Source organism: Schistocerca cancellata, chromosome 3, assembly GCF_023864275.1.
Source record: "Schistocerca cancellata isolate TAMUIC-IGC-003103 chromosome 3, iqSchCanc2.1, whole genome shotgun sequence".
NCBI lineage: Eukaryota > Metazoa > Arthropoda > Insecta > Orthoptera > Acrididae > Schistocerca > Schistocerca cancellata.
In genome coordinates, this window is record NC_064628.1 from 858,456,743 (window position 1) to 858,480,992 (window position 24,250).

The 24,250-nt window shown below is 46.1% G+C and overlaps 1 pseudogene; it reads left to right on the forward strand.

Annotated features, from left to right (window-relative positions):
* Positions 1–21,447: 21,447 nt before the first annotated feature.
* Positions 21,448–21,565, forward strand: LOC126177355 (5S ribosomal RNA; annotated as a pseudogene).
* The last annotated feature ends 2,685 nt before the right edge of the window (positions 21,566–24,250 follow it).

Below are 24,250 nucleotides of genomic sequence, written 5' to 3' on the forward strand. Positions count from 1 at the left end.
AGTCTGGCGATATACCATCTGACTTTCGGAAAAGTATCATCCACACAATTCCGAAGACGGCAAGACTGACAAGTGCGAGAATTATCGCACAATCAGCTTAACAGCTCATGCATCGAAGCTGCTTACAAGAATAATATACAGAAGAATGGAAAAGAAAATTGAGAATGAGCTAGGTGACGATCAGTTTGGCTTTAGGAAAAGTAAAGGGACGAGAGAGGCAATTCTGACGTTACGGCTAATAATGGAAGCAAGGCTAAAGAAAAATCAAGACACTTTCATAGGATTTGTCGACCTGGAAAAAGCGTTCGACGACATAAAATGGTGCAAGCTGTTCGAGATTCCGAAAAAAGTAGGGGTAAGCTATAGGGAGAGACGGGTCATATACAATATGTACAACAACCGAGAGGGAATAATAAGAGTGGACGATCAAGAACGAAGTGCTCGTATTAAGAAGGGTGTAAGACGAGGCTGTAGCTTTTCGCCCCTACTCTTCAATCTGTACATCGAGGAAGCAATGATGGAAATAAAAGAAAGGTTCACGAGTGGAATTAAAATACAAGGTGAAAGGATATCAATGATACGATTCGCTGATGACATTAATATCCTGAGTGAAAGTGAAGAAGAATTAAATGATCTGCTGAACGGAATGAACAGTCTAATGAGTACACAGTATGGTTTGAGAGTAAATCGGAGAAAGACGAAGGTAATGAGAAGTAGTAGAAATGAGAACAGCGAGAAACTTAACATCAGGATTGATGGTCACGAAGTCAATGAAGTTAAGGAATTCTGCTACCTAGACAGTAAAATAACCAATGACGGACGGAGCAAGGAGGACATCAAAAGCAGACTCGCTATGGCAAAAAAGGCATTTCTGGCCAAGAGAAGTCTACTAATATCAAATACCGGCCTTAATTTGAGGAAGAAATTTCTGAGGATGTACGTCTGGAGTACAGCATTGTATGGTAGTGAAACATGGACTGTGGGAAAACCGGAACAGAAGAGAATCGAAGCATTTGAGATGTGGTGCTATAGACGAATGTTGGAAATTAGGTGGACTGATAAGGTAAGGAATGAGGAGGTTCCACACAGAATCGGAGAGGAAAAGAATATGTGGAAAACACTGACAAGGAGAAGGGACAGGATGATAGGACATCTGCTAAGACATGAGGGAATGACTTCCATGGTACTAGATGGAGCTGTAGAGGGCAAAAACTGTAGAGGAAGACAGAGATTGGAATACGTCAAGCAAATAATTGAGGACGTAGGCTGCAAGTGCTACTCTGCGATGAAGAGGTTAGCACAGGAAAGGAATTCGTGGCGGACCGCATCAAACCAGTCAGTAGACTGATGACCAAAAAAAAAAAAAAAAAAAAAATGGAAATGCCGAGTGGCTAGGACCTCCCGTTGGGTAGACCGTTCACCTGGTGCAAGTCTTTCGAGTTGACGGCACTTCGTTGACCTGCGTGTCGACGGGGATGAAATGGTGATGACAACCCAACACCCAGTCCCTGAGTGGAGGAAATCTCCGACCCATCTGGGAATCGAACACGGGCCGGTAGGTATGACATTCCGTCGCGCTGACCACTCAGCTACCAGGGGTGGACATTGCACTGATAACATCTTATGTCCATGCTGTGCACTGTGTATTTTGTTCGGAAACAATCTTCTTCCATTCACCCACGGTCCTTCCTAATGATATCAATAATGTTCAGTTTTCTCTTCACTTTAAAGTTTGCCTTCTGTACTGCTCAGTTCTGCCACGCGTTTCTTTTTCCGATAAATTTAATTGTAGGTTAACAATGAAATAGAGCAGTATGGAGAGATTTACTGATGAAACCTTACCAATAGTTATCCTGTATATGGGTTCATTCAACGCAGTGGAAGATGGGCAACACGATGCTATACTCTTTCTGCAGACCCGAGGGCCCCGCCACAGTACTTCAAGATCTGTCCAAAGCTTGTTCCACTACACTGTGTTGTGTGTTGTAGGCTTTTGTGATAGCGTTTTAGAAGCTTTCTCGCTGTTGTGAATCTATTTTTACAGACACAAATTTCAGTTGAGGTAACAAACTAAATAAATCGTAATTACATAGTTGCTATGGAACAACGGTGACAACAGGTCCTTTACGCCAAAATACTCTAGAAACATCCCTGAACTTGCTCCTAATAATTTTATGTTTAATTCAGAAACAACAAGCAGCTTCGTCAGTCGTCTACTCGTTTCGTACATCTTGTAGTGGGCAATTGTCAGAATCCATGCGTTTTCTATATCACATGCTTTGGCCGTGGACTTGAAACCGCCATACCCCCTTAATGTCTCTAAGTACAGCTACATCGCTATGATTAATCTTTAGCTCACCCTTAAGTGTTTGACAAAAGGTTTACTGGTACGATAATAGGGAAATGCGGATTGCAAAGGAGATTGCTTGCAAATCACTCGTGCGACAAATCCTCAGGTCAAGTATGTGAGCCGCATGGGGTAGCCGCGTGGTCTGTGGCGTCTTGTCATGGTCCGCGTGGTTGCCCCTGTCGGAGGTTCGAGTCCTCCATGCCGGCCGGAGTGGCCGAGCTGTTCTAGGCGCTTCAGTCTGGAACCGCCCGATCGCTACGGTAGCAGGTTCGAATCCTGCCTCGGGCATTTATGTACACTACTGGTCATTAAAACTGCTACACCACGAAGATGACGTGTTACAGACGCGAAATTTAACCGATAGGAAGAAGATGCTGTGATAAGCAAATGATCAGCTTTACAGCGCATTCACACAAGGTTGGCGCCGGTGGTGGCACCTACAACCTGCTGACATGAGGAAAGTTTCCAACCGATTTCTCATACATAAACAGCAGTTGACCGGCGTTGCCTGGTGAAACGTTGTTGTGATGCCTCGTGTAAGGAGGAGAAATGCGTACCATCACGTTTCCGACTTTGATAAAGGTCGGATTGTAGCCTATAGCGATTGCGGTTTATCGTATCGCGACATTGCTGCTTGCGTCGGCCGAGATCCAATGACTGTTAGCAGAATATGGAATCGGTGGGTTCAGAAGGGTAATACGGAACGCCGTGCTGGATCCCAACGGACTCGTATCACTAGCAGTCGAAATGACGGGCATCTTATCCGCATGGCTGTAACGGATCTTGCAGCCACGTCTCGATCCCTGAGTCAACAGATGGGAACGTTTGCAAGACCACAACCATCTGCACGAACAGTTCGACGACGTTTGCACCAGCATGGACTATCTGCTCGGAGACCATGGCTGCGGTTACCCTTGGTTCAAATGGTTCAAATGGCTCTGAGCACTATGCGACTTAACTTCTGAGGTAATCAGTTGCCTAGAACTTAGAACTAATTAAACCTAACTAACCTAAGGACATCACACACATCCATGCCGGAGGCAGGATTCCAATCTGCGACCGTAGCGGTCACGCGGTTCCAGACTGAAGCGCCGTTAACCGCACGGCCACACCGGCCGGCAAGGTTACCCTTGACAGGAGCGCCTGCGATGGTGTACTCCACGACGAATCTTTGAGTACGACTGGCAAAATGTCATTTTTTCGGATGAGTCCAGGTTCTGTTTATAGCAACATCATGGTCGCATCCGTGTTTGGCGACATCGCGGTGAACGCACTTGGAAGCGTGTATTCCTCATCGCCATACTGGCGTATCACCCGGCGTGATGGTATGGGGTGCCATTGGTTACACGTCTCGGTCACGTCTTGTTTTCATTGACGGCACTTTGAACAGTGGACGTTACGTTTCAGATGTTTTACGACCCGTGACTCTACCCTTCATTCGATCCCTGTGGAACCCTACATTCCAGCAGGATAATGCACGACCGTTTGTTGCAGGTCCAATACGGGCCTTTCTGGATACAGAAAATGTTCGACTGCTGCCCTGGCCAGCACATTCTCCAGACCTCTCACCAATTGAAAACGTCTGGTCAATGGTGGCCGAGCAACTGGCTTGTCACAATACGACAGTCCCTACTCTTGATGAACTGTGGTCTGGTGTTCAAGATGCATGGGCAGCCGTACCTGTACTCGCCATCCAAGCTCTGTTTGACTCAATGGCTAGGTGTATGAAGGCCGTTATTACGGCCAGAGGTGGTTGTTCTGGGTACTGATTTCTCAGGATCTATGCACCCAAATTGCGTGAAAATGTAATCACATGTCAGTTCTAGTATAATATATTTGTCCAATGAATATCCGTTCATCATCTGCATTTCTTCTTGGTGTAGCAATCTTAATGGCCAGTAGTGTATGTGATGCTCTTAGGTTAGTTAGGTTTAAGTAGTTCTAAGTTCTAGAGGACTGTTGGCGTCAGATGTTACGTCCCATAGTGCTCAGAGCCATTTGAACCATTTTTGAATCCTCCCTGGGGTATGGGTGCGTGTTCCGTCCTTAGCGTAAGTTAGTTTAAGTTACATTAAGTAGTGTGTAAGCTTAGGGACCGATGACCTCAGAAGTTTGGTCCCATAAGACCTTACCACAAATTTCCAATTTTTCATGTATGTGAGACTCGTACCAAACAGAACTAAGAGAGGACATTGAACGTACATCGTGAAGGCCAACTCGAATAGTCGCAGATTTATCTGACTGGTAGCAGAGTCTCACACAGATGCAGCAGAAATTGGACCGCCAGACTCTTGGAGATAGACGTAAACAAGCCCGAGGGAGCCTGCTTACAAAGTTTCAAGAACCGACTTTAAATGATGACTCTAGGAATAGACACATCGCTTCCGTAGGGATCGTGAGAAGAAGTTTACACTAATTAAAGCATGTACAATCATACTTCCCGCTTTCCACATGTGAATGAAATGGGAAGGAAATTTAATAATTGTTACAGTGGGACGTACTCTTTACAATGCACCTCAAAGTGGTTTGCAGACTAATGTTGTAGAACCAAGTTCAGACTATTTCTTTACCATTCCCCATTCAAATAGCATGTTGGAAGATGTTTATGTGCGAGCTCTGATTTTCCTTGTTCTATCACCATGGCCACTTACCCAATGAATGCCAGATTTAAAAAAATGTGTTCGTCGCGGAGTAAAGTTGGTGACTGTAACTGCGTGATCGGAACACTCGTTTCTTTTTATGACTGTCACACCAACGCGCTTACCATATGTCTCCCCTATTTCGTGCTAGCTAAAAAATGTATATTAAAACTGAAGATATTACAGAACAGTAGGATATTGCGGTGATTGCATCTGGATACGTTGAAAGATGCACAGTTTGTTGAAAGTTACAACGGGGAGCATTAGACAACAATTGACTGGAAAAGGAGTAAGAAACATAACAGGAGGTTAATGATTAACCTCGAGACATGAACTAGTGAACGCAACTAAGGAAAAAATAGGCAAAAAGGGAAGATCGCGTAGAAGCCCTTGGATAATTCACGAAGTACTGTTTTCAACTGACGAAAAGAGCTACAGAAATGCAGCAAATGAAACGCAAACGGGAATATACACGATACGTCCTGGCAGATTAAAACTGTCTGCCGGACAGAGACACGAAGTCGGAACCTTTGCCTTTCGCGGGCAAATGCTCTATCATCTGAGCTACCCAAGCACGACTCACGCCCCGTCCTCACAGCTTTACTTCTGCCAGTATCTCTTCTCCTACTTTGCAAACTTTACAGAAGCTCTCCTGCGAACCTTGCAGAACTAGCGCTCCTGTGGCTGAGCCATGTCTCCACAATATCCTTTCTTTCAGGAGTGCTAGTTCTGCAAGGTTCTCAAGAGAGCTTCTGTAAAGTTTCGAAAGTAGGAGACGAGATGCTGGCAGAAGTAAAGCTGTGAGGACGGGGCGTGAGTCGTGCTTGGGTAGCTCAGATGGTAGAGCACTTGCCCGCGAAAGGCAAAGGTCCCTAGTTCGAGTCTCGGTCCGGCACACAGTTTTAATCTGCCAGGAAGTTTGATATCAGCGCACACTCCGCTGCAGAGTGAAAATCTCATTCTGGGGAACATACACGTGTGAAAACGGTCTTTGTCCGCAGCTCGTGGTCGTGCGGTAGCGTTCTCGCTTCCCACGCCCGGGTTCCCGGGTTCGATTCCCGGCGGGGTCAAGGATTTTCTCTGCCTCGTGATGACTGGGTGTTGTATGCTGTCCTTAGGTTAGTTAGGTTTAAGTAGTTCTAAGTTCTAGGGGACTGATGACCATAGCTGTTAAGTCTCGTAGTGCTCAGAGCCATTTGAACCATTTGAACCAAAACGGTCTTTGACAGCAAGTGCAGACTGATAAACCAAGAGTAGCTAGACGGGAAATTATATTTAATAATTCCGCCTTCATGAATGCCACGAAGTATCCACGATGTTTGTATTTACACTGTTTCATCCAATGACAGAACAGTCGTATAGATTGATCCAAAGAGGCGTTGTCTTATACATGTCACACACGTCGAGGAACGAATGTTACAGCTAGTTTCGTACGTGCCGCACACCCACGGTAAGCCATGCACACACTGCAGCTACGTCTGCAGAAGACACATATGATCTTGCTTCTTGCACACTGAGTGATGGATTTTTTGCAACGCCGATAAGCTCCAGCCGGTCATCATTAGCCAGAACAGGGTCGCTACAAACTTACTACCACCCGTGGTGCGCGGAAGACTAACGCCGTGGACAGCCACAACAAAATATTTTCATGTGACGCTGTCGAAACAGTAGAACGAACAGCGTGCCACAAACGAATCTATATTTACGTTGTGCACTGATGAGCTGAGACGTTATGACCTCTGATTAATAACATTTTGGTCGATTCTTGGAACGTAGTGTGGCAGCCGTCGCCGTGGCGTGGATTCGACATGTCATTCGTAGATATCTAGAGTTCTGTCTCACCCGATGTCAACAAGCAGATCACACAATTCGGATAGTTACGGAACGGTGGTTCGCAGGCGGAGAGTGGGCGCCCAATAGCATCCCACATGCGTTTCATTCGGTTCAGGTCAGACGAATCTTATGGCTGAGAGGCTACCATGCTCTCTCGTCTTGTGACAGGCGGCAAGATGTCATTGCCGTCGGGAAAGATATCGCAAACATGTAGAACTGCTGGTGGTCCGCAATAATGTTCACATGTTTAATTAAGAAAATTGTTCAAATGGCTCTAAGCACTATGGGACTCAACATCTGAGGTCATCAGTCCCCTAGACTTAGAACTACTTAAACCTGACTAACCTAAGGACATCACACACATCCATGCCCCAGACAGGATTCGAACCTGCGACCGTAGCAGCAGCACGGTTCCGGACTGAAGCACCTAGAACCGCTCGACCACAACGGCCGTCCATATTTAATAGCTGGTGCATTTGATTACCTTCACATGTTTCATGGAAGTCCAAGTGAATCGTCCCCACGGCATAATACACGCTACAGTCACAGTACAGTGAACACAGCCTGCGTCCGATGTCAGCGTGTAATAACTACTCAAAGATGGCAGGTGGCATCACAAACAGTGGAGGTTATATACATATATATACACTGAAGAGCCAAATAAACTGGTACACCTACCTAATATAGTGTAGGGCCCCGGCGGACACGCAGAAGTGCCGCAACACGACGTGGTATGGACTCGACTAATGTCTGAAATAGTGCTGGAGGGAACTGACACCATGAATCCTACAGGGCTGTTCATAAGTCCGTAAGAGTACGAGAGGGTGGATATCTCTTCTGAACAGCACGTTCCAAGACATCCAAGATATGTTCAATACTTTTCATGTTGTTGTTGTTGTGGTCTTCAGTCCTGAGACTGGTTTGATGCAGCTATCCATGCTACTCTATCCTGTGCAAGCTTCTTCATCTCCCAGTACCTACTGCAACCTACATCCTTCTGAATCTGCTTAGTGTATTCATGTCATGGTCTCCCCCTACAATTTTTACCCTCCACGCTGCCCTCCAATACTAAATTGGTGATCCCTTGATGCCTCAGAACATGTCCTACCAACTGTTCACGTCTTGGGCATTTTGTGGCCAGAGGAAATGTTAAAATTCAGAACAGTCTTCCTGGAGCCACTCGGTTGCAATTCTGGGCGTGTGGGGTATCGCATTGTCCTGCTGGAATTGCCCAAGTCCGTCGGAATGAACGACGGACGTGAAAGGTAGCAGGTGATCAGATAGGATGCTTACGTACGTTTCGCTCGTCAGAGTCGTATCTAGACGTATCAAGGGTCCCATATCACTTAAGCTGCACACGCCCCACACCATTACGGAATCTTCACCAGCTTGAACAGTCCCCCGCTCACATGCAAGATGCATGTATTCATGAGATTGTTTCCATACCCGCACACGCCCGTCCGCTGTATACAATTTCAAACGAGACTCGTCCGACCAGGCAACATGTTTCCAGTCAACACAGTCCGATGTTGGTGTTGACGGACGCAGGCGAGACGTAATATTTTGTGTCGTGCAGTCATCAAGGGTGCATGAGTGGGCCTTCGGCTCCCAAAGCCATATTGATAATGTTTCGTTGAATAGTTCGCACGCTGACACTTGTTGATGGCCCAGCATTGAAATCTGGAGCAATTGCGGAAGGGTTGCACTTCTGTCACGTTCAACGATTCTTTGCGGTCGTCGTTGGTCCTGTTCTTGCAGGATCATTTTCCGGCCGCAGTGGTGTCGGAGATTTGATGTTTTACCGTATTCCTGATATTCACGGTACAGTCGTGAAATGGTCGTAAGGGAAAATCCCCTCTTCATCACTATCTTGGAGATACTGTGTCCCATCACTCGTGTGCCGACTATAACACCACGTTCAAACTCACTTAAATCTTGATAACCTGCCATTGTAGCTGCAATAACCGATCTAACAACTGTGCCAGACACTTGTTGTCTTTTACAGGCGTTGCCAACCGCAGTGTCTGCCTGTTCACATATATCTGTATTTGAACACACATATCTATACCAGTACCTTTGGCGCTTCAGTGTAGCTGCTGCTTGGAGAGCTAAATCTAAAGCAAGAACCATGTGTCAGCGATTACCGTAAGTTGCCTCGGCTGTAGGAATGTCTTCATGGTAAAGAATAAATGTATAAAAGCCCCATTCATGATTCGCCACATTTTCACGCATCTCAGTGTTTATGACATCATAGTTACTGAACTATGTGCCATACTGTGACGTATGTCTGTCGATACATTCAACGGCATATGTGGATAGCGCCTGCAAAGTATGTTGCGAATAGTGTTGATTGCCAAGAAATAATAAATTTAAACGTCGTACATTATGTGGCAGCTTTTCGCACATCTCAGTATTTATGATGTCAGATTTCTTTATCTATGTGTCACACAGCGATATACTGTAATTTCGTTGATGCTGTCGGTGGCATACGTGTATACTATCTGCGAAATGAGTTGTGGATAGAGTTAGTAATAAAGAACAAATTAATTCAGACGTCAGGCACAATGTGACAATTTTTCACACATGGCACTGTCTACGACATAAAACCTCCTACATCGTGCAGGGTAGGTCAGTCTTGCCCCGCAGCGATTGTTGTCTGACAATAAGGGATATTTGTACCAAGTTCGGTTGATGTCCGTCCTGTTGTTTAGGAGGAGATGTCGAACATATACACTGATAAACCAAAACATTATTAATATTTTTACATACTAACAGCATGCTGGCATAATTGTAGGTCAGCAACTCCTGTTAATCTTTTTTTTTTTCACTCAGTGGCCAGTTTTGGGCCGCGACCCATTTTCAGCTCATCGTAACATGGACATAAATGGTATTCCGAAAATGTAAAATTTTTGACAGGATTTTTGCATTTTCGGAAATATCTTACAGATAAATGTTATCTGTACGCGCTGGAACCGTTCGTTTCCACATATTTGACATGGTTTTTGCATTTTCGGCAATATCTCTTTTGAGTATTTTAGGTTGAATTCGGTTCCTGCCTGAAACTAGACATGGAGTGAACAAACAAAAAAGTGAAATTTTCGACATCGGCTGGTTTCTCATTGTACTGATTTTGACCACTGCCATCGCGATGTTAGATGCCTCGTAGCGGCGTTAGATGGACGGGGGATCACCCTAGCGAAGATGTGGGCTACAAATGGGGAAATCTATTGAGGTAAGAAAGTTTGACAAAGGACAAATTATTATTAGGCAGAACCTTTGAACGTGTGTCTCGAAAACGGCAAATATGGTCGAATGTTCACGTGCTACTGTCGTGAGCATCTGCTGAAAGAGGTAGAAGCACAAGAAAACTACGACTGCCTACCTCGGGGAAGATCAGTTTGGATTCCGTAAAAATATTGGAACACGTGAGGCAATACTGACCCTACGACTTATCTTAGAGGCTAGATTAAGGAAAGGCAAACCTACGTTTCTAGCATTTGTAGACATAGAGAAAGCTTTTGACAATGTTGACTGGAATACTCTCTTTCAAATTCTGAAGGTGGCAGGGGTAAAATACAGGGAGCGAAACGCTATTTACAATTTGTATAGAAACCAGATGGCAGTTATAAGGGCCGAGGGACATCAAAGGGAAGCAGTGGTTGGGGAGGGAGTGAGACAGGGTTGTAGCCTCTCCCCGATGTTATTCAGTCTGTATATTGAGCAAGCAGTGAAGGAAACAAAAGAAAAATTCGGAGTAGGAATTAAAATCCATGGAGAAGAAATAAAAACTTTGAGGTTCGCCGATGACATTGTAATTCTGTCAGAGACAGCAAAGGACTTGGAAGAGCAGTTGAACGGAATGGACAGTGTCTTGAAGGGAGGATATAAGATGAACTTCAACAAAAGCAAAACGAGGATAATGGAATGTAGTCGAATTAAGTCGGGTGATGCTGAGGGAATTAGATTAGGAAATGAGACAAAGTAGTAAAGGAGTTTTGCTATTTGGGGAGCAAAATAAGTGATGGTGGTCGAAGTAGAGAGGATATAAAATGTAGACTGGCAATGGCAAGGAAAGCCTTTCTGAGGAAGAGAAATTTGTTAACATCGAGTATAGATTTAAATGTCAGGAAGTCGTTTCTGAAAGTATTTGTATGGAGTGTAGCCATGTATGGAAGTGACACATGGACTATAAATAGTTGAGACAAGAAGAGAATAGAAGCTTTCAAAATGTGGTGCTACAGAAGAATGCTGAACATTAGATGGGTAGATCATATAACTAATGAGGAGGTATTGAATAGGATTGGGGAGAAGAGAAGTTTGTGGCACAACTTGACTAGAAGAAGGGATCTGTTGGTAGGACATGTTCTGAGGTATCAAGGGATCACCAATTTAGTATTGGAGGGCAGCGTGGAGGGTAAAAATCGTAGAGGGAGAGCAAGAGATTAATACACCAAACAGATTCAGAAGGATGTAGGTTGCAGTAGGTACTGCGAGATGAAGAAGCTGGCACAGGACAGAGCAGCATGGAGAGCTGCATCAAACCAGTCTCAGGACTGAAGACCACAAAAACAACAACAACAGGCGATAAATAGTTGGACGTCACGATTATTCACACAATGTGGGTTTCGGAGGCTTGTCTGCTCTGTAGAGTATGATAGATGATGATCTGTGGCATCTTTGCCGAAAGAGCACAATTCTGGCGCACGCACAAGTGTTTCGGAGCAAACTGTCCATCGTACATTGTCGAACATGGAGCTCTGCAGAAGCGCACCCCTACGTAATCCTATGTTGACCAAACGACATCGTCAGTTTAAGTGGTTCAAATGGCTCTGAGCACTATGGGACTTAACATCTATGGTCATCAGTCCCCTAGAACTTAGAACTACTTAAACCTAACTAACCTAAGGACAGCACACAACACCGAGCCATCACGAGGCAGAGAAAATCCGTGACCCCGCCGGGAATCGAACCCGGGAACCCGGGCGTGGGAAGCGAGAACGCTACCGCACGACCACGAGATGCGGACTCATCGTCAGTTACGATTCCATTGGGCACAGGACCATCGGTATTCAACTTTCGGTCAATGGTAACGTGTCGGCTCTTTGGGTGAATCATATTTTTGCTACACTAGGTCGCCAGTTGTGTCCACAGACCCCGTCATGGAAGTGAACGGCGGCTCGAAATATGCAGGGCGCCACGGACGCAGGCTGGTGGGAGCAATATTATGTTATGGAGACATTCTCCTGCGCTTGCTTGCTCCTGTGGTAGTAATGGAAGATACGCTGCCAGCTGCGAACCATCTGCATCCCTTCATCCTTGATGTTTTCTCCGACGATGATGTCATCTTTCAGCAGCATAGTTGTGTGTATCTCGGAGCCAGAAGCGTCCTATAGTGGTTTGAGGATCATTATAGTGAACCCAAGTTTATGTCTCGGCGACCAAATTTGCCTGATGTAAATCCTATGCAACCCATCTGGGTCGCTATTTGGCGCCATAACCAAGTACTCCAACCAGTGGTCCGTTGTTTGCGCGAATTGCATGACATGTGCGTAGACATCTAATGCCACATAGCTCGAAAGATGTATGATCCCTGAGACGCATAATCAGTGATATACTTTGTTTCAAAGACAGTTAAAGAAGCTATTTAGCAGGTGGTGATAATGATTTGGCTCATCAGTGAATACACACATCCATTTCTACAATATTTATGGATGCCAGTTTCTCGTTCGTGTAAGAAGATGGATTTTAAATTAAGTGAAAGCACTTGAGTGTCACTAGTTCAAGATTTTGAACATATGAAGAAAATTATCACCACTTCCCCACTTCTATTAAAGAACTTGTAAAGCAGCGTGGGACAAATGAAAGGGGCCTGGAGAACAGAGTTCGTGGGTACAAAGGAACACAGCAGAAAAAATGAAATACAGAACTAATCTAACTGCAGCAGAAGTTGAAAGTGGCTGTAGCAGAAGTTGAGAGGGAGCACCATTCATCTCTTCGCACTTTGGGCCGTGGTCACGAAGTTGTTCAAAGCGGATCGAAGCTGGACTGCTGGAGTTGCTGTATTCTCATCCGAAATGTTCTGCTGCAGTTCTTGAAGATTGTGTGGCTTGTTAGGCTTGAGGGCTGCCCGCACAAAGTGATTGCAGACTGACAGACCAGGGCCGCTACCAATCTGACCTCTGCTAACTGCTCTGTCAGGCATGAAGATTGTGTAAATGCGCTCCAAGGCTCGGCCATCTGTGTAGTCAAGCTGTACCATCCTGTTGGAAGTAGATATAGGTTTTTCCCTCCTCCGTTAATCTACCACAAATGTTTCCAAATGTTGGAACGCGCGAAAGACAGCGCCTGATGAAAGAAGGTGGGTCCAATAACGCGGCGTGCAGACGTTGGTGTTTCGTGGAAGTTATGCGGATTCTCCACTGCCTAGAACCTGTGACTCAGTAATCACTCAGGGGAAACCAGGCTTCGGCAGACCTAAAGAACAGATGCGTGTCCAAGCCGTTCGTTGTTATCTTACTGAACAGCCACTCACAAAACTGGAGGCGATCAGGCGCCTTTGGTGGTTTTCATGCAAGAAAAACAGACACTCGTTAGGGATGCGTGTGCAGGTCCAGGTGGAGTATTCGTCAGCATGATCGACCTGATATGCCGGTCTCTTGCGACAGGGGTCGAGTTGATTTGGTAGGACTCTGAAGCGGTATCTGGTGAATGGCAGCCACATTTCTAGTGCGCGGGCACGTTTCGTAATGTTTTTTGACTTGTTCAAAACAGAACTTGTCTGACGCCATTTTCGGACTAAGCGTTGCATGGCACTCTTTGCTGGCACTTTAACATCGTTAAACTTCTCAGCAAACGACTTCGTTGTCCGTGACTTTCCACAACAAACACCCGCTGCTCCACTGTGAGTACCATCGTCCCCTGCTCCACTCACGCTGACACAGCTCGCACTACTCTCTGAACCGGTATGGACCACATAGAGGGCATACACGTGGTGTGGGCATCACAGGGTGAAATTACATGCATGTACTCACGTCCAATCGTATCCACTCATCCGGGCCACTTTTATTTGACCCGCCTTGTGGCTGTATTTACCGCTGAATGTGAACGCGGATTCAGTGCCTTAAATCTGACACTGACTGATGAGAGAAATCTTTTACGGTTTCCGACACTTTGAAATCTACTTTTTATTTCAATAAATGGAACTTAACTGCATTGCCCTGATGCAGCAAGATAGATCGAGCCTCAATACCATAGCGTCCGTGACAAGCCAACTGGCAAACTCTCTAATCCTCAGGAACAGTCTCATTCATCTCATCTTCTCAACTGAACTCTGTAACTTTAAATGACAAGTCTCTACTGCAGTACGATTTTGTAGATAAGTGTTATCGATAATGTGCTTTTAAATAAATGAGGAAGGTGGTGGGAATTATATGTAGGTAATTAACAGGCATTACACAGAAAAAAATATGTCTGAAGTGTACCTCACATATTCGTCCTGTTACTTGCTTCTCGATTAGTCGACTGCTTGGGTCGGGAGTGCTAGTTTCGTTAATTTGAATAAAAGGTTGTCGTACGCTAATTTCAGTGTGCACAGTGGCGTCCAAGCAGTCGTCCTTCAGCGCTATCATGGAACGGTAAAAAGCCATAATGACGCACAACTGAACTTATCATCTACCTCTATCGCTTGAGCCTTGTCCTGCAGTGACGCAGGAGTCAGCCATCGTTAATCGGATATGGCATGTTAATGGTGAAGGAGTGGCCAGATGCCCTTCCTGCCACCATCCCATACTTGCTGGGATGGAAGTAGTGTACCCCAACTGTCTGCATCGAGTGTGATCCATGGAATAGTGCGAAAGTGTTCAGATGTCTGCGAGCCATGGAACAGAGGCGGAACATGGGGACCAGCCCGGTATTCACCTAGCGAAATGTGGAAAACCGGCTAAAAACCACATCCAGGCTGCCTGGCACATCGGCCCTCTTCTTTAATCTGCTGGGCGGATTAGATCCGGGGCCGGCGCGCCTACCGGAGCCCAGGAAGCAGCGCGTTAGCGCTCTCGCCTATCCTGGCAGGTTTGACGTATCACCCACCATACACTCACAATGGTTTGCAGACTACAGATTTTCATGTAGATTAGATATAAATCTTCTGTCCACAGTCCGATACGGATCTAGAAAGTATCGCTTGTACGTATGTCAGCTACACTTTCTTAGCAGCATGTTCAGACTACCATGGTTTAAGGGTAACGGACAGATTCCATGTTCCTAGGTTTCCAGAAAGCGTTTGACATGGCACACTTCAGACCGATAACAAAGTTCTGAGCGTACGGGAATAGAGTTCCAGATATGTGCCTTGCTCGACAAGTTTTTAAGTAATGGAATGCAGTGTGTTGCACTGGATCGCAAGTGTTCATTGGAGACATAGGGTATCGTTAGGAATGCTCCAGAAAAGTTGGCAGATTCGTTCTTCCTCTCTAAATTTACTGACGGAAAAAATCGTAATACCAAAAAATATTTAATGGACGGTAATGAAATGTTGGTAATACATTTATCTAGGTAACATGTTTAATTGATTAAAGTTATAAGATCATGGTTTAGTTCAAGCGCGAGATAAGTCACAGCAAATGTGAAATTCTGGTACATTAATAACCGGCATAAATGGAAGAATGTTGTATGCAAGTATGCAGACGGGCGTGCACTGTGTTGTACAGGTGTCGGATGTTAGTTTGTGGGATGGAGTTCCAAGCCAGTTGCACTTGGTCGGTCAGCACAGGGACGGTTAATACTGTTTGTGGATGACGCTGGAGTTGTCCGATGATGTCCCATCTGTGCTCCATTGGAGACAAATCTGGTGATCGAGCAGGCCAAGGCAACGTGTCGACTCTCTATACAGAATATTGAGTTTAAATAGTGGTATGTGGGCGAGCGTTATCCTGTTGAGAATGTTGTTCATGAGTGACAGCACAGCAGGTCGAATCAGCAGATTGAGGAACAGTTTTGCAGTCAGGATGCGTGGGATAACCACGAGAACACTCCAGGCGTGGGTCCAGTGTGTCCTCAACTGGCCTCCTTCTAACCAACACACGACCATCACTGGCACCGAGGTAGAACCAGCTTTCATCAGAAAACACACCAAATATCCACTTTGCCCTCTAACGAGCTGTCCCTCGACACCACGGAAGTCCCAAATGACGGTGGTTTGGGGTCAGTGGAATCTACGCTACAGGATGTCTCTCTCTGGGCTTTCCTTGAAGTAACCGATTCGTAACAGCTGGTTGTGTCACTGTGGTGACAACAGGTGCTCAGATTGCTGCTGCAGATGCAATATGTAGCGCCAGAGACATGCGCCGAACACGATGGTCTTGTCTCTCGGTAGTGCCTTGCTACCGTGCGGAGCCCCGTCTTACTGCGACCCTACATTCTCTTTACCACCGTTCCAGCAGTCACATACAGTGGTGACATTCCTTCAAAGTCTCTCTGCAGTATCTCAGAAGTAATACCCAGCTTCTCGTAGCCCCATTACACCTGCTCATTCAAACCGAGTAAGCTGTTGATATCGTCTTTGTCGTCTTGAAGGCATTCTCGACGGCAAACAACACACTACGTCCAATCTCAAAGGCAACTAACGCTCATGACCGTTGTAGCGCATATTAAAAGCAAATTTCATAGTAGCGTCACTCTTATACGACTTCCACAAAATTTGAACAGACATCGTCTTTCAGATGTAGAAACGAGACAACAAACGTTCGATTATCTCGCACGACTCCTTCTTGGAACTGGGACTTTTTCCGTCTGTGTACATGAGCGGAAGTGACGGGTAGCGGGAGAAGAGATATGTGACTGATGGTAACACTGTAACGGACGCAAAAGTGTCTCCTTCAGTGGCTGAAGAAGGAAATGAGACGGCTTGGATGGAATTTTTATTTGGTGTGATGAATGGTAGCTTGTTCCAAATGATGGAAGCAGATGAATACGAAAATACAATATTAGTGGTGTCCTGCTTGACACATTCACTTCGATTAAATACGTAGGCGTAACGCAACAATGAACGCTAAGCTTGAAGGGAGGACGGATGGACGATTTCAGTTTCTTGGCAGAATTCTAAGAAAATGTAACTCCTGAGTAAATGAGACCACGTATAAAATAGTAGTGTGACCCATTCCTGAATGTTGCTCGAGCTTTTGGATACATGTCTGGTACGATTATAGGACATCAATGCAGTTCAGAGGCATGTTGCTAGATTTGTTACCGGCAGATCAGATCAACACTCGAGTGTTCATGAAATGCTCAGTGAAGTCAAATTCGAATCCCTAGAGGGAAGAAGACATTCTTTTCGCGAGTGACTAGTTTACAAAAATAGTATTTACTACTGACTGCAAAACAATCTTACTTCCACCAATATACATGTCGTGTAAGAGACGTGAAAAATTGGAAAAGAAAAGTCACGGTTCATACAGTAACACACAGACTTTGCAAGTTAAACGGGATAATGAATGACTTGCAGCGGTGCAAAGTACAGTAGACAACGCGAATGAAGATTCCGTGAATATACCACAATTCCCTAAATATCGCTAGCGTAAAGATCGGAGACAGAAGACCGGATTAATTACAGCGCATACAGATGCATTTAAGTAATTATTCTCCTCGCGGTCCACACGTAGTAGAACAGGAAGTAATGTCTGTCATGCAGCTCACAGCGGTTTGTACTGATCTGTGTATGGAAGCAGGTGTAAACTTAACAATGCATATTTCGGAAACAATAACGAAATTACAAAAACATTACAGATCGTTAAGGGTACATTATATAGCAACTGATTTATCTACATTTACATATAAACTCCGCTAGCCACCAAGCGACAAAGTCATATTCCCCCCCCCCCCCTCCTCTGTTCCACTCGCGGATCGCGCGAGGGAAAACCGACTGTCTGAACGCCTCAGTACGAGCTCTAATTTCCCTTATCTCTGAATGGTGATCATTGCGCGATTTGGAAGTTGATGGTATATATGCTTTACATCCTCGGCGAATTTCGGATTTCGGAATTTAGTGAGCAGCCCTTCCGTTTAGCGTGTCGTCTATCTGCAAGTGTATCCCACTTCAAACTTTCCATGAGATCTGTAACGCTCTCGCGATGGCTAAATGTACCAGTCACGAATCTTTCCGCTCTTCTTTGGACCTGATCAATCTCTTGAATCAGACCCAACAGGTAAGGGTGCCATACAGACTAACAATATTCTAAGACTGGACGAACTAACGTATTGTAAGCAATTTCCTTTGTTGATTCAGGATTCTACCAATAAACCGCATTCTAGAGTTCGCCTTACCCGTTACTTGTGTAACCTGATCGTTCCATTTAAGATCATTTCGAATAGTCACACCCAGATACTTGACGGATTTTACCGCTTCCAAAGACTGGGCATTCATTTTGTACTCGTACATTAATGGGGATTATCGCTTTGTTACATGTAGTAGGTTACACTTACTAATGTTGAGAAATAACTGCCAGTCATTACACCATGCATGTATTTTCTGCTATTCCTCATTGATCTGTTCACAACTTCCGTGTGATACTACTTTCCTGTAGACTACAGCATTATCAGCAAACAGTCTAATGCTGCTGTCAATACCATCAACCAGATCGTTTATGTAAAGCCCTGGGGCTCACCTGAAGTTACGCTTGTTTCTGTTGAAGTCACCACGTTCAGGACTACATACTGCTCTCTGTCTGTTAGAAAACTTTCTATCCAACCGCATATGCCATCGGATAGACCGTAAGCGCTCACTTTTTGAGCAAGCGACAGTGTGGAATTGAATGGAACGCCTTTCGAAAGTCGAGAAATATGGCATGAACCTGGGAGCCGGTATCTAGAGTCTGTTGTATATCATGCATAAGGAGAGCTAGCTGTGCCTCGCATGACCACTGCTTCCTAAAACCGTGCTGTTTTCTGCAGATGAGCTTCTCAGAGTCTAGAAAGGTCATTATGTCTGAACACAAAATATGTTCCATGATTCTACAACAAATAGATGTCAGTGAAATTGGCCGGTAATTATGTGCATCCGATTTTCTACCGTTTTTATAGATTTCTACGACTTGGGCCTTCTTCCGGTCCCGTGGAACTTCCATGTGCTCCAATGATCTCTGATAGATGATGGATAAGAATATTTGTAGCATAGTCAACAAAAAATCTTACGGGGATACCGTCTGGGCCAGATGCCTTCCTGGCGTCTAAGGATCTTAACTGTTTTACAATCCCAGATACGCTAAACACGATGCAGAGCCATCCTTGCGTTTGTTTCAATGATTGAAAGGGGGAATGGTGCTGCAGTCCTCTACCGTAAACGAGTTTTTGAAAGCTAGGTTTAGAATTTCGGTCTTCTGTCTCTCATCATCCGTTACATAACCCGTAGTGTCAGCAAGAGAAGGTATTGAATTTTTTGTAGCATTCATAGATTTTACGTGCGACCAAAGTTTTTTGGGGTTATTTTTAGAATCTGCTTTCAAATTCGTTAAAAGAAACTCTTATTGACCTTTTGACGGCTGCTTTCATTTCGTATAATTTCTGTTTGTCATGGGGCAGTGACTATGTTTAAAACGACTGTGCAAATTCTCTGCTTTCTCAGCAACTTCCTAATATGTTTGTTGTACCAAGATGGAGCCTTTCCCCCCCTATATTTTTGCTAGGTACTTCTCTATCACGTGGTGGACAATACCTTTAAATTCCAACCAAAGATGCTCAATGTCGTTGTGTCCCGCGGTGAATGCTTGGAGCTGACTATGAAGATATTCATTAATGACACTTTGATTTGCTTTTCCAAACAAGAAAACTCTACGCTGTTACGTAGTTTCTGATCAACGTCACTGGCGTCAGTAGAGAAGGAAAAAATAGTTATTTTGTATCTTTATAAGAGATTGAATAAAAATAAATCTGAAGAAAGGAAAGAGTGGTGTATTATTGTTGCCTGGGAGATACTAAGAGGTAGTTTAGCTGACTATTCGGAAAGGGTCTGCACACAGTGGTACTATTCCACTTGCTGTGTAAGAGACGTGTCTTCAACAGGGTGGGCTAAATACAGCCGGAGGGTAAAAAAGGCGGACTAAGAAAGTACACTCCTGGAAATGGAAAAAAGAACACATTGACACCGGTGTGTCAGACCCACCATACTTGCTCCGGACACTGCGAGAGGGCTGTACAAGCAATGATCACACGCACGGCACAGCGGACACACCAGGAACCGCGGTGTTGGCCGTCGAATGGCGCTAGCTGCGCAGCATTTGTGCACCGCCGCCGTCAGTGTCAGCCAGTTTGCCGTGGCATACGGAGCTCCATCGCAGTCTTTAACACTGGTAGCATGCCGCGACAGCGTGGACGTGAACCGTATGTGCAGTTGACGGACTTTGAGCGAGGACGTATAGTGGGCATGCGAGAGGCCGGGTGGACGTACCGCCGAATTCCTCAACACGTGGGGCGTGAGGTCTCCACAGTACATCGATGTTGTCGCCAGTGGTCGGCGGAAGGTGCACGTGCCCGTCGACATGGGACCGGACCGCAGCGACGCACGGATGCACGCCAAGACCGTAGGATCCTACGCAGTGCCGTAGGGGACCGCACCGCCACTTCCCAGCAAATTAGGGACACTGTTGCTCCTGGGGTATCGGCGAGGACCATTCGCAACCGTCTCCATGAAGCTGGGCTACGGTCCCGCACACCGTTAGGCCGTCTTCCGCTCACGCCCCTACATCGTGCAGCCCGCCTCCAGTGGTGTCGCGACAGGCGTGAATGGAGGGACGAATGAAGACGTGTCGTCTTCAGCGATGAGAGTCGCTTCTGCCTTGGTGCCAATGATGGTCGTATGCGTGTTTGGCGCCGTGCAGGTGAGCGCCACAATCAGGACTGCATACGACCGAGGCACACAGGGCCAACACCCGGCATCATGGTGTGGGAAGCGATCTCCTACACTGGCCGTACACCACTGCTGATCGTCGAGGGGACACTGAATAGTGCACGGTACATCCAAACCGTCGTCGAACCCATCGTTCTACCATTCCTAGACCGGCAAGGGAACTTGCTGTTCCAACAGGACAATGCACGTCCGCATGTATCCCGTGCCACCCAACGTGCTCTAGAAGGTGTAAGTCAACTACCCTGGCCAGCAAGATCTCCGGATCTGTCCCCCATTGAGCATGTTTGGGACTGGATGAAGCGTCGTCTCACGCGGTCTGCACGTCCAGCACGAACGCTGGTCCAACTGAGGCGCCAGGTGGAAATGGCATGGCAAGCCGTTCCACAGGACTACATCCAGCATCTCTACGATCGTCTCCATGGGAGAATAGCAGCCTGCATTGCTGCGAAAGGTGGATATACACTGTACTAGTGCCGACATTGTGCATGCTCTGTTGCCTGTGTCTATGTGCCTGTGGTTCTGTCAGTGTGATCATGTGATGTATCTGACCCCAGGAATGTGTCAATAAAGTTTCCCCTTCCTGGGACAATGAATTCACGGTGTTCTTATTTCAATTTCCAGGAGTGTATTACCGGAGTGGGGCGGAAATCGGTAGATATGATGTAACTCTACTGACAAACAAAGTATTACAATTTCAGCAGATTTGGATGATTTATCCAGGAGAAAGGGGCAACGCCCTTGCCGCAGTGGATACACCGGTTCCCGTCAGATCACCGAAGTTAAGCTCTGTTGGGCGTGGCCGGCACTTGGATGGGTGACCGTCTGGGCCGCCATGCGCTGTTGCCATGTTTTGGGGTGCACTCAGCCTCGTGATGCCAATTGAGGCTACTAGACCGAATAGTAGCGGCTGCGGTCACAGAAAACCATCATGACGACTGACCACACGCCCCTCCTATCCGCATCCTCAGCTAAGGATGATTCGGCGGACAGATGATTCCGATGGGCCACTTGTGGCCTGAAGATGGAGTGCTATTCAAGAGAAAGGCATTTACGAATTGAGTAAGTCAGCAACGGGGTGGTCCACCTCAGGCCCTTACGTACGCAGTTGTTCGACCTGGCATCGATTGAGAGAGTTGGTAAATGTCATCCTGAGGTACATCACACCAAATCCTTTCCAATAGGCTCCCGAGACGGTTGGAGGCCCCCTGCAGCGATATTGTTCCGAACTTTCTCCATTGTCGAGAGATCCGGCGACCTAGCTAACCAAGGAATGATTTGGTAAGCAGTAAAAACTTTCACTGTGTGTGGACGAGCATTATTTTGCTGAAATGTAAGCTCAGGATGAAATGCTTACAGGGGCAAGAATATCGGTTACGTACCGCTGTGCTGTAAGGCTGCCACAGAAGACAGGAAAAGGAGACCTGCTACGAAAAGAAACGGCACCCCAGACCGTCAGACCCAGGTGTTGGACGTCTTCGACCTGGATCTCACTGACTGCAGCAAAATTGTTTTCAGTAACAGTCCAGCTTCAAATTCAGCCCCGATGCCAGCGACGACGTGTCAGGAGATGCCCCGTCACCGACGAGATACCAACTTGACTGTCGACCGCCATACGTCCCGACAACCAGAAGTGATGTTCTGGGGAACCATTTCGTCTGACAGCAGGATGGTTTTGGTGGTCATCCACAGCACCCAAAAGAACAGCGCTATGTCCAAGATATTCTGTACCCCGTTTTGTTGCACTTCGTGGCAAGCCATCCTGGGGTTACATTTCAGCGAGATAATGGCCACCTGCACGAGGCAAGAGTTTCTATTGTTCGTGCTAGCCAAATCCTACCTTGGCCAGCATGATCGCCTGATCTCTCTCCAGTTGAGAACGTTTGGAGCATTATGGGCAGGGCCCTCCAACCATCTTGGAATTCTGACGATGTAAAGCGGCACTGGACAGAACTTTGTGCCTTATCCTTCAGGAGCACATCCAACAACTCTGTCAGTCAGTGCCACGCTGAATAACTGCTTGCATACGGGACAGAAGTGGACCGAAGTGGTACTGAATTGCTCAGTTTGTAAAACTACTTCTTTTGAATAATTCGTCCAATTTTTCTGAAATTCTAATCATTTGTTTTTCCATACATACACATTGTATCTACCGATTTCTGTCTAATTCGGATCATTGTTCCCGTTGTGTCTTCCTTTTGCCTTAAAGTGTAAATTAGTGCAGCGCCAGTATTTCACGTTGTCTGTAAACTTCGATGCATGCATGCAAAGCCATTAAAATAGCTACACCAAGAAAAAATGCAGATGATAGACGGGTATTCATTGGACAAATATATTATACTGGAATTGACATGTGATTACATTTTCGAGCAATTTGGGTACATAGATCCTGAGAAATCAGTACCCAGAACAACCACCTCTGGCCGCAATAACGGCCTTGATACGCCTGGGCATTGAGTCAAACTGAGCTTGGATGGCGCGTACAGGTACAACTGCCCATTCAGCTTCAACACGATACCACAGTTCATCAAGGGTAGTGACTGGTGTATTGTGTCAAGCCGGTTGCTCGGCCACCATTGACCAGACGTTTTCAGTTGGTGAGAGATTTTGAGAATGTGCTGGCCAGGGCAGCAGTCGAACATTTTCTGTATCCAGAAAGGCCCGTACAGGACCTGCAACATGCCGTCGTGGAATGTAGGATTTCGCAGGGATCGAATGAAGGGTAGAGCCACGGGTCGTAACACATCTGAAATGTAACGTCCACTGTTCAAAGTGCCGTCAATGCGAACATGAGGTGACGAATACACGGCCGGCCTGTGTGACCGTGCGGTTCTAGGCGCTTCAGTCTGGAACCGAGCGACCGCTGCCCTCGCAGGATCGAATCCTGCCTCGGCCATGGATGTGTGTGATGTGCTTAGGTTATTTAGGTTTAAATAGTTCTAAGTTCTAGGGGGCTGATGACCTCAGATGTTAAGTCCCATAGTGCTCAGAGCCATTTGAACCATTTTGAACGAATACACGCTTCCAATGTGCGTTCACCGCGATGTCGCCAAACACGGCTGCGACCATCATGATGCTGTAAACAGAATCTGGATTCATCCCAAAAAGTGACATTTGCCATTCGTGCACCCAGGTCGTTGAGTACACCATTGAAGGCGCTCCTGTCTGTGATGCAGATATTCCATGCTGATAGTCCATGCTGCTGCAAACGTCGTCGAACTGTTCGTGCAGATGGTTGTTGTCTTGAAAACGTTCCCATCTGTTGACTCAGGGATCGAGACGTGGCAGCACGATCCATTACAGCCATGGGGATGAGATGCCTGTCATCTCGACTGCTAGTGATACGAGGCCGTTGGGATCCTGCACGGCGTTCCGTACTACCCTCCTGAACCCACCGATTCCATATTCTGCTAATAGTCATTGGATCTCGACCTACTCGAGCAGCAATGTTGCGATACGATAAACCGCAATCGCGATAAGCTACAATCCGACCTTTATCAAAGTCGGAAACGTGATGATACGCATTTCTCCTCA